This window comes from Aotus nancymaae, unplaced genomic scaffold (assembly GCF_030222135.1).
Source record: "Aotus nancymaae isolate 86718 unplaced genomic scaffold, 86718_ANA_hifiasm-v0.15.2.pri h1tg000004l, whole genome shotgun sequence".
NCBI classification, from domain to species: Eukaryota; Metazoa; Chordata; class Mammalia; order Primates; family Aotidae; genus Aotus; species Aotus nancymaae.
Genome location: NW_026988415.1, coordinates 61,895,795 through 61,908,318, shown reverse-complemented (window position 1 = coordinate 61,908,318; position 12,524 = coordinate 61,895,795). Strand labels below are relative to the sequence as shown.

The window sequence follows — 12,524 nt, the reverse complement described above, 5'->3', positions numbered from 1 at the left end:
ACAAATACAGATGGAAACAAAATACACCATAACCTATGGGATATAGCAAAAGCAGTGCTAAGAGAAAAGTTTATAGTAATAAATGCCTGAATCACAAAAGTAGAAAACAAGCAACTTAATATTATACCTCGAGGAAATAGAAAAGTAAGAACAAATGAAACCCCAAATTACTAAAATAAAATAAACAATAAAGATTAGAGCACAACTTAATGAAATGGAGACTAAATGATAACAAAAAATGAAAAGTTTTTTTTTTTTTTCTGTTTTTCTTTGAGATGGAGTCTTGCTCTGTCGCCCGGGCTGGAGTGTAATGGCATGATCTCGGCTCACTGCAACCTCCTCCTCCCAGGTTCAAGTGATTCTCCTGCCTCAGCCTCTTGAGTAGTTGAGATTACAGGCACCCACCACCATGCCCAGCTAATTTTTGTGTTTTTAGATGGGGTTTCGCCATGTTGGCCAGGCTGGTCTTGAACAGCTGACCTCAGGTTATCCGCTCACCTTGTCCTCCCAAAGGTCTGGGATTACAGGTGTGAGCCAATGTGCTCAGACAAAACGTTGTGTTTTAAAAAAAAAAAATTGATAAACCACTAGCAAGACTAACCAAGAAAAAAGAGAGTATGTAAATTTTTAAAATTACAAAAAAGGAGACATTATAACTGATAACACAGAAATACACAGGATCATTAGAGACAAATATAAGCAACAATATGCCAATAAGATGAAGAACCTAGATGACAGGATTCCTGGACACATAAAACCTACCAAGACTGAACCAGAAAGCAATAGAAAATGTGAACATATCAATAACTAGTAATGATATTGAATCAGTCATAAAAAGTTTCCCCAAAAAGAAAAAAAGCTTATAATAGAATAGCTTTACTGTTGAGTTCTACAGAACTTGTAAAGAAGAACTAATACAAATTCTTCTCTAACCATTCCAAAAAATTAGAGGATTTTTTTTTTCTAAGTCATTCTGCAAGAACAGTATTACCTTGAAACAAAACCAGACAAGGACACAACAAAAAAGCAAACGGTAGACCAATATCCCCAATGAGCACAGACACAAAAATTCTCGATAAAATTCTAGCAAAATAAATCTAACACATCAAAACATAACAAATACACTATGATTAAGTGGGATATGTAATATATTCCAGGGAGTCCAAGTATGGTTCAACATATAGAAATCAATAAATGTGACACATTACACCAACCTAATGAAGGACAAAATACGCATGGTTATCTCAAGAAACACAGAAAAAAAAAGCATTTGATAAAATCCAACATCCCTTCATAATTTTTTTTTTTGCTTTTCAATTTTTTATTAAAATGTTATTCTTCAAAGAGTATAGAAATACACCTGGCAATGACCTGTTAGAAGTCAGCCATCTGCTTCAAACATACATAAGAAACATAATCAACCAGATTCTGCCTCAACAAAATTTATTAAGTTGTACAAATACAGTATATTATCAGAACAACACCAAAGTGACTACAGTTGACAGATTCTCCTGAAGTGGACACTATTTTCCTACAGATTATTATTCCCATTGATACAAGTTATAATGATCGTGAAAGTTTTGAAAGATAAGCTTGAAGGGGCCACAGCATTGACTATCAGGGCAAGGAGCTATAGACACCATGCAAACAGGGCCCAGGAGGCAGCGGAGCCGCAGGAGGGCGTGGCAGACCCGTTTCTGCTGTGAGCAAACAGTGCTGTGAGGAGACCAACGCAAAGAGGAAAATGGTTCTTCTCCAGGGGTAGGATCTTTGGGTTCCATTCAGGAAACACAAGACACCACACCCAAGAGAAGAAAGGAAAACAAAACTCCCTGCAGAGTCTGAGCGCCCTCCGAGAGATGGGGCCAGTGTGGTCAAAAGAGGGGACTTGTTGAGATGTGGAAGTTTGCTGGTGAGGATACCTATCACTTTCCTTCAAGCTTGCTCAAGGCACCAGACTAGCTTCCCTAAGTGCCAAGAGCAAGAATAAAACACCCTAGAGAGAAGAGCAGAGCTGGCACTTGATTTGTCCTTACTAAGAGTGAAGTGTTATCTGCGGTTCTAATTCAAGCTGGTGAAATCCACCCGAGGGGGATCCCAAATTGCTTGTGAGGCCGATCAGCTGAGGGCACTGCCCTCCCTTTTTTACCCACTCTGGCTCCTACTAAGACAGGAAGGAGGAAGTGAAGAGCTTGGCACTCTACAATAATTATTTCTCCCTGTTCTGTTCCTCCTCTGTGTCCAAAATTAAGAGAGAACCACAGTTGTACAAACAGACTGAAAAGGAGACTGGCCACACCTGAGTTCTAGAGTCTTCCTTGGAATGAAACCATCTTTGTCAGATTCTTCCCAACCTCTTGGGCAGAATCACCTTTTCAAACCAGGCCTTTTCAGTTTGATGTTTCCAAAGGACCCAGCTTACACTAACTCCATTTTAAAAATACCTTTTAATTCCGAAAGTTTGCATAAGATGATTTTTTCAATATACTTGACTGATACTCATTGTTACATAGCACCTTTCATGTGAGATCAAAGGGAAGATAAAAAACTACAGTGCCATAGGCATCCCTCAGTCTATCTTCTCCCCCTGTAAGCTTCTCTCTCATTTGTTGAGAAAACACAATTTAAGGTGAAAGACATAGCAAAGGATTTTCAGTGTTTTGCAACCAACACTGACCCTAACTGGAGGGTGTAGGTGTATCTCTCTGAGGCATTGGTGATACCAAGGGAAAATCAGAATTATCAAGGACGAAATATCTCCCTTACTCCCAGGCACATCTATTGTCTATCACAGGTGTGGAATCATCATCTCTTACCCACATCCCAGTGAAAGAGACGAAGGGTATCAGGAGAAACGGTGAGGAGTCATATGGCTGGGGCTTCCAGAGAAATGGTGTAAGATGCCAAATCCCTATCTTCTCAATATATAATGTTTGATATGTTTAAGTTAATCAAACAGGTATTTTCTCTGGGGCCACCCTGCTCCATAATTATCTTAGAATTCCCTTAGAGCGTCCCTGCTCCCTGTGAGCTCTAAAAATCTCTCTGTGTGTTCTCTGTGGAGCCCAGGGAAGTGAGACATCCCCAGAAAATGCACATGGAGTACCCACCTGAAGACCCATTCAAAACTGTCCAGCTCTTGTCCCCACAGGTAATAATGTGGACTTCACTAAGGAAATGGATAACTCAGATATATATATATATATATATATATATATATATATATATATATATACACATACACATATATATACACACACACACACATACTCCCTCAATAAAGAGGACGTTAGATTTTACATAGATTTCCCTATCATTCAAAAGCATCTGGCCCATATTGGAGGAATCAACTCACACTGAGTTGCAAGGAGATCGTACAATCATATGGCCACAGTAATTCCCACCCTCTGGTGGGAATATTCTAGAGTGGGAATATGGAAGCTCTCTGTTGCTTCCAAGAATTTACGATCCTTGCTAGGAATCCACCTTTGGAAAATGCTCACTTTATTGTTTCTGCTCATCTCCCACTCCACCCTGCCTACCTTGGGCATCTTTGTCTGGATCAGCTTTTCTGGGGTGTTACCAAAGCGGGGAAGCAGCCGCTTCTTGCTGTTTCGGGTTTCTGAGAGCCACTGAGGAGGCAACTCAAAAGGCCCAAAGTCAAACTGCAGGGAATACTTATCAGAGAATGTTTCAAGTTCCACAGGGGCTGCTGGTGCCACCTGGGATACAGAGTCCACCATGCCCAGGGGTGGGGCAGAGGGTGCAAACTGTGGCCCCTGCTCTCCCTCCAGGCAGGTGCTAAATATCTCCTTGACCTGGAAGTCAGCTGAGCCAATGTACTTGGCCTCACTCTCTTCCTCATCCTCTGTGGGCTTAAAGATCTGCTGCTGCCCAATGTGGAACATCTCCAGGAGCTGGCTGCGCAAATGTATGCTGGGTTCCAGGCTGGCTTCAGCCAGGTGCTCCCAGTACTGATCACATTATGGTGACTGTACTGGTGGTGTAGTTGCACCAAGGTCCCTATCAAGCACTTGTGGACAGATTTGTTCACAGTAAGAAAGAGAACAGTGTTTGCCAGCAGGGAGACTTTGGGCAGTCAAATGGCAGTGAGCAGCAAGAAGATGGAAATGTCGGGGACATTGAGCACGGTCTGGTAGATGACCAGGCTGGCGTAGGGCGCGCTACACAAGATGAAGACCATCACCATGGAGAGCAGGGTGGCGTGCAGCTCGGCCTCCCTCTGGGAGGCATAGGGGATGGAGATGATGTTCTGTGGGGTCCGGAGCGCTGCTATGATGACCTTCTTCTTCTGGCTGGCACTCAGGGTCCTTCGGATCAGTATCAAGAGGAACACCACCGCGACAGGCACGACTGTGGTGATGTTACACACCAGAACATACACCAGGTGGCCCAAGGAGTTGCTCCAGACTTCTGTGCAGGTGAATATGGCATAGATGTTGACCACATTGGTCACTGCAAACAGGGACGCTGGCCACCACTGCATGGGCCCAGATGTACATCACCAGTTCACTGGACTTGGCATCAGATATTTTCCTCTCCAGCGGATACAGGACTGAGTAGTATCTGTCCAAAGCAATAGCAGCGAAGCTGAGGATGGTCACAGAGCAGAACACTTTGTGCAAAAATTTGACGACCTTGCAGAAGAGCATGGTGTAGATCCACCAGCAACAGTGAGGACTGGTGCTGAGGAAGATGTCAAAGCGCACACAGACCAGGCTGGCACAAATCCCCGAGCAGGCCAGGTTGTCTTTTTTTTTTTTTTATTGCATTTTAGGTTTTGGGGTACATGTGAAAAACATGCAAAGTTGTTGCATAGGTGCATTCATGGCAGTGTGATTTGCTGCCTCCCTCCCCCTCACCCATATCTGGCATTTCTCCCCATGCTATCCCTCCCCAACTCCCCCCCGGCTGTCCCCCCCACTCCCCCGCAACAGACCCCCGTGTATAGTGCTCCCCTCCCTGTGTCCATGTGTTCTCCTTGTTTAACACCCTCCTATGAGTGAGAACATGTGGTGTTTGGTTTTGTGTTCTTGTGTCAGTTTGCTGAGAATCATGGTTTCCAGGTTCATCCATGTCCCTACAAAGGACGCGAACTCCTCATTTTTAATGGCTGCATAATATTCCATGGTGTATATGTGCCACATTTTTCCTGTCCAGTCTATCATCGATGGGCATTTGGGTTGGTTCCAGGTCTTTGCTATTGTAAACTGTGCTGCAATGAACATTCGTGTGCATGTGTCCTTATAGTAGAACGATTTATAATCCTTTGGATATATGCCCAGTAATGGGATTGCTGGGTCAAATGGAATTTCTATTTCTAGGTCCTTGAGGAATCGCCACACTGTTTTCCACAGTGGTTGAACTAATTTACACTCCCACCAACAGTGTAAAAGTGTTCCTATTTCTCCACATCCTCTCCAGCATCTATTTTCTCCAGATTTTTTAATGATCGCCATTCTAACTGGCGTGAGATGGTATCTCAATGTAGTTTTGATTTGCATTTCTCTAATGACCAGTGATGATGAGCATTTTTTCATATGTTTGTTGGCCTCTTGTATGTCTTATTTTGTAAAGTATCTGATCAAAAGACACAGATTGGCAAATTGGATAAAAAGCCAAAACCCATCAGTGTGCTGTATCCAGGAAACCCACCTCACAAGGAAGGATACACAAAGGCTCCAAATAAAGGGATGGAGGAAGATTTACCAAGCAAATGGAGAACAAAAAAAAGCAGGAGTTGCAATTCTCATCTCTGATAAAATAGACTTTAAAGCAACAAAGATCAAAAGAGACAAAGAAGGACATTACATACTGGTAAAAGGATCAATGCAACAAGAAGAGCTAACGATCCTAAATATATATGCACCTAATACAGGAGCACCTAGATACATAAGGCAAGTTCTTAAAGACTTACAAAGAGACCTAGACTCCCACACAATAATAGTGGGAGACTTCAACACCCCATTGTCAATATTAGACAGATCAACGAGACAGAAAATTAACAACAATATCCAAGACTTGAACTCAGACCTGGACCAAGCAAACCTAATAGACATTTGCAGAACTCTCTGCCCCAAATCCACAGAATATACATTCTTCTCAGCACCACATCACACCTACTCTAAAATTGACCACATAATTGGAAGTAAATCACTCCTCAGCAAATGCAAAAGAACGGAAACCATAACAAACAGTCTCTCAGACCACAGTGCAATCAAGTTAGAACTCAGAATTCAGAAGCCAACCCAGAACCACACAGCCTCATGGAAATTGAACAACTTTCTCCTGAATGTTGACTGGATAAACACTGAAATGAAGGCAGAAATAAAGATGTTCTTCGAAACCAACGAGAACGAAGACACCACATACCAGAATCTCTGGGACACATTTAAAGCAGTCTCTAGAGGAAAATATATAGCAATAGGTGCCCACATGAGAAGAAACGAGAGATCTAAAATTGACACTCTATCGTCAAAATTGAAAGAGCTAGGCCGGGCTCAAGCCTGTAATCCCAGCACTTTGGGAGGCCGAGGCGGGTGGATCACGAGGTCAAGAGATCGAGACCACCCTGGTCAACATGGTGAAACCCCGTCTCTACTAATACAAAAAAATTAGCTGGGCACGGTGGCGCGTGCCTGTAATCCCAGCTACTCAGGAGGCTGAGGCAGGAGAATTGCCTGAATCCAGGAGGCGGAGATTGCGGTGAGCCGAGATCGCGCCATTGCGCTCCAGCCTGGGTATCAAGAGCGAAACTCCGTCTCAAAAAAAAAAAAAATTGAAAGAGCTAGAGGAGCAAGATCAATAAAACTCAAAACCTAGCAGAAGACAAGAAATAACTAAGATCAAAGCAGGCCAGGTTTTTAATTAACCTGTTGGTGACAGATTTGAATGGTTGTGCGGCAAGTTGACCATAACACCATGAAGTTTCCGAGCAGCGAGCCTATGAAGATGACGACCTGCACGGTGGTGGTGAACTGGCGGTACAGCTGCGCCTCGCCGAACTCCCTGAGCGCGCTGCGGTTCACGCCTGCAGTCTCAGCGCCTGGCGTTTCGAGAGATCCAGCTCCCGTTATGTCCCATGGCTAGCCTGGGGCTCCGGCTCCGCGCACATCCCACCTTGGAGCCCCGCGCGGAGCCACTTCTCCAGGTGAGGAGAGATGCAGAGATGCGCAGGCGCCTGGCGGAGTCCTGGAGAAGCCGGGGCAGCCGACAGGTCCCCTCACGTCTCCACATCGCCAACTCCAGCGCCTGGGAGGTGGGGAGGGAGGGAGGCGCGGCTGTGCCCCATGCCTACTCCCTCCTGGATCCCCGTCAGCAACCACATGAAGGAGGAACGGTCAGAGGCCGCCGAGCGCCGTACGTCCCTTCTCCAGGGTGGTCAGCGTGACCCAGCCCACTCGGCAGGAATAGAAATACAGAAGGAGGCACTCGATGATCAAGGAGCTCGCTATCCGCTCCCCGCCGCCTCCTTCAACCGCGGCTCCTCCACGCCCCGAAGGCTAGGCTAGGGCAACCCTCTCCAGTCTTCTCGGGCGGACGCACTTGGCCCCTCTCCTTAGCGGGAAGAGAACCTTTGACCGAAGCTATTTTTCAGTCCTGCTGGCTTCGAGGCTGAATGTGAAGCCAACGAAATGCCCACAACGAGTGGCCAGAGCCACGTGGGGACCCCCGAGTACCCGACAGCGCACATGGCTTGGGTGGAAAGCCAAGTCTCCCCTGCAGCCTGGCCCTGCGCGCCCGCCATAATTTTTTTTTAAAAAAGCATATAAGAAACACACTTCAACAGTGGAAAGACCATACATGGCAAACCCAAAGGTAGCATTTCACTGAATAGGGAAAAGCCGAAAGCATTTTCTCTATGAATGGGAACAAGACAAGAATGCCCATCTCCAACACTCCTATTTACTATGGTACTGGAAGTCCTACCAAGACCAATCAGGAAAGAGAAAGAAATAAAAACATCTAAATTTGAAAAGAGAAAGTCAAGTTGATTATCTTTGCAGATAACATGATCTTATATGTAGAAAAACCTAAGGATCCCACACATAAAAAAAATTTAAAACTGATAAATATATTCAATAAAGTTGCAGGATACAAAATTAATACACAAAAATCAGTACAAAATTAACATACAAAAACCTATACCCCAATAATAAACAGGCTGAAAAATAAGAAATAAATTACATTCAAAATAGCTACAGAAAAAAAAAAAATACCTAGGAATAAATTTAACCAAGTAAGTGAAAAATGTCTAGAGGAAAATCTACAAAACACTGAAGAAAGACGTTGAAGCAGACACAAATGAAGATACATCTCATGCTTATGAATCAAAAGAATTAATATTGGTAAAGCAATCATACTACCCCAAACAATCTATATATTCAATTCAATTAAAATATCAATGACATTCTTTACAGAAATAGAAAAAAATTCTAAAATTTATATAGAATCACCATAGAGTTCAAATACCCAAAGCAATTCTGAGAAAGAAGAACAAAGCTGGAGGCATCACACTACCTGACTTCAAATTATACTACAAATCCAGAGGAACTAAAACTACATGGTGTTGGTATAAAAACAGACACATAGCTCAATGAAACAGAATAGAGAACCCAGAAATAAGTCCACATATTTACAGACAACAGATTTTGGACAAAGGTGCTAAAAACATACACTGGGGAAAGAACTTTGTTTTTAATAAATGGTGCTGGGAGAACTGGAAATTCATAGGTAGAAAAATTCAAGTAGACTGCCATGTCTTGTATACAAAATCAACTCAAAATGGATTGAAGACTTAAAGGTAGGACACAAAACTAAAAAACTAGTAGAATAAAAGATAGGAAAAATGCTCCAAAACATTGATCTAGGAAATAAATTTATGGTGAAGACCTCAAAAGCACAAGCAACCAAAGCAAAAATAGACAAGATGAATTTTATTAAACTAAAAAGTTTATTTGCAGCAATGGAAACAACAGTGAACAGTTAAACTGTTGAAAGGGAGAAAATATTTGCAGACCCTTCGTTTGCCAAGAGACTAATATCCAGAATACACAAGGAACTATCAATTTTTATCATCCTCCCATTTTTCTGACTTGAAGTCACTAGAAATTGGAATTATGCTTTTCTGAAAGTCCTGCAGGCTAGTTAGATAACTAAAACTTCAGAAGGAAATAACAATGACTTACAAACTTTTGTGCTTGCCTGCTGATGTATGGACTTCTCAGAAAGTTGACTTGAATGTCTGATACAAATAGAATTCATAAGAGTCTGTCAGATTGCTACTGCAATATGAAGGTGTCCCAGACACTGTATAAAAACTAGTTTATAGACTGAATGACTGCCCCAGACATTAATTTTTATCTTTCTTCTGTATCTATAGAAACTCATTTTATTAAAGGTCTGATTGCTGGCATCGTATGTAGAGGCCTAGCCAATCTGCCTTGCCACCTCCTGGAATTGGATATAGCTGTTTAACTAAACTGATCTATTCTCAGGACTAAGAAACTCACTAAAGAATATGTGAAATAATATATTTAAATTGCTTTTTTAAAATTTATCCCAAATTTGTCATTCAAGTACTTTGTTTACCTCTAACAATCTCTAACCCAAATCTCTCCAAGGCTTTCAGCTTGGATTTTAATATGTAAAACTTATTTTGACTTTCATAGTGGGGACTGAAGAAAATTAAAATATTTATCTCCCAAATGTATTTATCTGACACATTTGGAAATGACTGCCACTTGGCTGTCCTAACAGAAGTGGCCTTGCAAAGCTATCGTAAGTGGGAACAGTTTGCATCTGTAGAAAATTTCCATTAATGCAGCCATGCCCTCTCCCCTTTCAATGCCTTTTACCCAGATCCAGAAGAGATTGAGAGTCTGACACCTTGAAAAGTCTAAAAATAAACTTTTACCATCTATTCTTTCTGAGGGAGGCTTCATTTACATAACAAGACCACCTTTGCTTGCAAAGCCTTTTATCTCCCTCCCATAGCCTATTTTATCAGAATCTAAGCCCTCAGTCTTTCTGTAACCTCAAAATTATACAGGTTTCTGCCACTCATTGGGAAGTTGAGTCTTCATTCTGAAGGATACCATGTACACACATTAAATACATTTATATGCCTTTTTTCCTATTAAAAAAGGATACCATGTAAAATATTTTCTCTAAAGATAAGGTAACATCAAAGCTTCTCATACCAATTGTGCTTCTTAACTACTGATTTGGTTGCTTGTACTTTCAGCACTTTCTACCTTCATCTTCCATGAGCTAGGCAAAAGAATATCCTTCTCTCTTTATAGGAGTTATACAGGAGAACAATGTGTCAACCAATGATTACAAGAAGCTGCTATTTATAATTTTGAGGCAGGGAGGGCAAGCCCCCAAATTAGGGCTCAGCCCAAGAAGGTTCTTGGCTTCACTCAGAAAAGAATTCAAGAGTGAGCTGCTGGTGGAAGAAAGCAGATTTACTGAAGCAGCAGTGTTCACCAGAATGGCTGTTCCTCATGAAGCAGTGCTAACTCATAGGCAGTGCATCCAAAGTAGTGACATTTGAGCTGCTGGCAAGCCGTATTTATAGTTATTTTGTGATTACATGCAAAATATGGGGTGGATTATTCATGAGTTTTCCAGGAAAAGAGCAGGAAATTCCCAGAACCAAGAGTTGCTCTCTCTTTTAGATCATACGGGATAACTTCTGGACGTTATTATGGCATTTATAAGCAGTCATGACACTAGTGTGAGTCTCTTTCAGCATGCTAATTCATTATAATTAGCATATAACAAGCATTAAGAAGGAGATGTTGCTTTTATTGTCATCTTGATTCTGGCTGGTTTTGGCCAGCATCTTTGATGCATTTTATTTACTCAGTGGGGTATTTGTGACCTGTGTCTTGAGAAACAAATCCTGCCAAATTTCTATTTTATCACATCTTCTGAGGTTATATACTCCTCCTTAATCTTAAGGAATTGTAGAAGGATGGAGGTCTATCTTGTATAGCTGCTTTTTGCTGATTTTATGGATGTTGGCTCTGCCGAGTATTAAGAAGAAAAATCTCTAGGAGAGATCCAAGATGGCTGATGATTAGCAGCTCGGGCACGTACCTCCCAGTGAAAGCGCAAAGAACGAGAGGACGCCACACTTTCAGACGAATATTAGTTGCTCACGGACCACGAGATTCCCAGTGGAGGAGCTCCACGGGTCGCCAGGGCGACTCTTGTGGCCGGCGTGGCGGTTTTGCTGGTGCCTTAGCACGCCAGTTCTTGGTGCAGAGTCCGGATATTCCCGGGCAGAAAAGCACCATCAATCTTAACACCGCTCTTTTGGCCGGCTCAGTGGATTGCTCAGATTTCGGCGCAGGGAATCAACAAGTTGGACGTCAGAGACCCAGTTAGAAAGTCGGTAATTATAAAGACGATAGACGGACAAATATATAATGAAGGGAAGAAACCAGCGTAAAAAGGTAGAGAATACTCAAAATCAGAATGCCTCTCCCTCTACAGGGGATTGCAATTCCTCATCAGTAACGGAACAAGGCTTAATAGATTACACCGGTATTCCAATAACAGAAGCAGGTTTCCAAACGTGGGTGATAAGAAACTTCTGTGAATTAAAAGAACTTATTCTAACCCAATGCAAAGAAACTAAGAACCTTGAAAAAAGGTTTAACGAAATGTTAATGAGAATGGACAATTTAGAGAAGAATATAAGTGAATTGATGGAGCTGAAAAACACAACACGAGAACTTCGCGAAGCATGCACAAGTTTAAACAGTCGAATTGATCAAGCGGAAGGAAGGATATCAGAAGTCGAGGACCAGCTCAGTGAAATGAAACGAGAAGACAAAAATGCAGAAAAAAGGATGAAAAGGAATGAGCAAAGTCTCCAGGAAATATGGGACTATGTGAAAAGACCTAATTTACGTTTGATAGGTGTACCTGAATGTGATGAAGAGAATGAATCCAAGTTGGAAAATACTCTTCAGGATATCATTCAGGAAAATTTTCCCAACCTGGCAAGGCAGGGTAATATTCAACTCCAGGTAATACAGAGAACACCACAAAGATATTCTTCAAGAAGACCAACCCCAAGGCACATAATTGCCAGATTTATTAGGGTTGAAATGAAGGAGAAAATACTAAGGGCAGCTAGAGAGAAAGTTCAGGTTACCCATAAAGGGAAACCTATCAGACTTACAGCAGATCTCTCAGCAGAAACCCTACAAGCCAGAAAAGAGTGGGGACCAATATTTAACATCCTTAAAGAAAAGAACTTTCAACCCAGAATTTCCTATCCAGCCAAACTAAGCTTTATGTGCGAAGGAAAAATTAAATCTTTTGCGAACAAACAAGTACTTAGAGAGTTCACCACCACCAGGCCTGCTTTACAAGAGCTTCTGAAAGAAGCACTATACATATAAAGGAACAACCAATATCAGCCTTTCCAAAAATATATCAAAAAGCAAAGAACTTCAACACAATAAAAAATTCACATCAACTAA

General features: G+C 42.0%; 1 pseudogene; it reads right to left on the bottom strand.

The window, feature by feature from the left end:
- Positions 1-3,380: 3,380 nt before the first annotated feature.
- On the bottom strand, positions 3,381-7,104 carry LOC105729861 (G-protein coupled receptor 176-like; annotated as a pseudogene).
- Between the last annotated feature and the right edge of the window lie 5,420 nt (positions 7,105-12,524).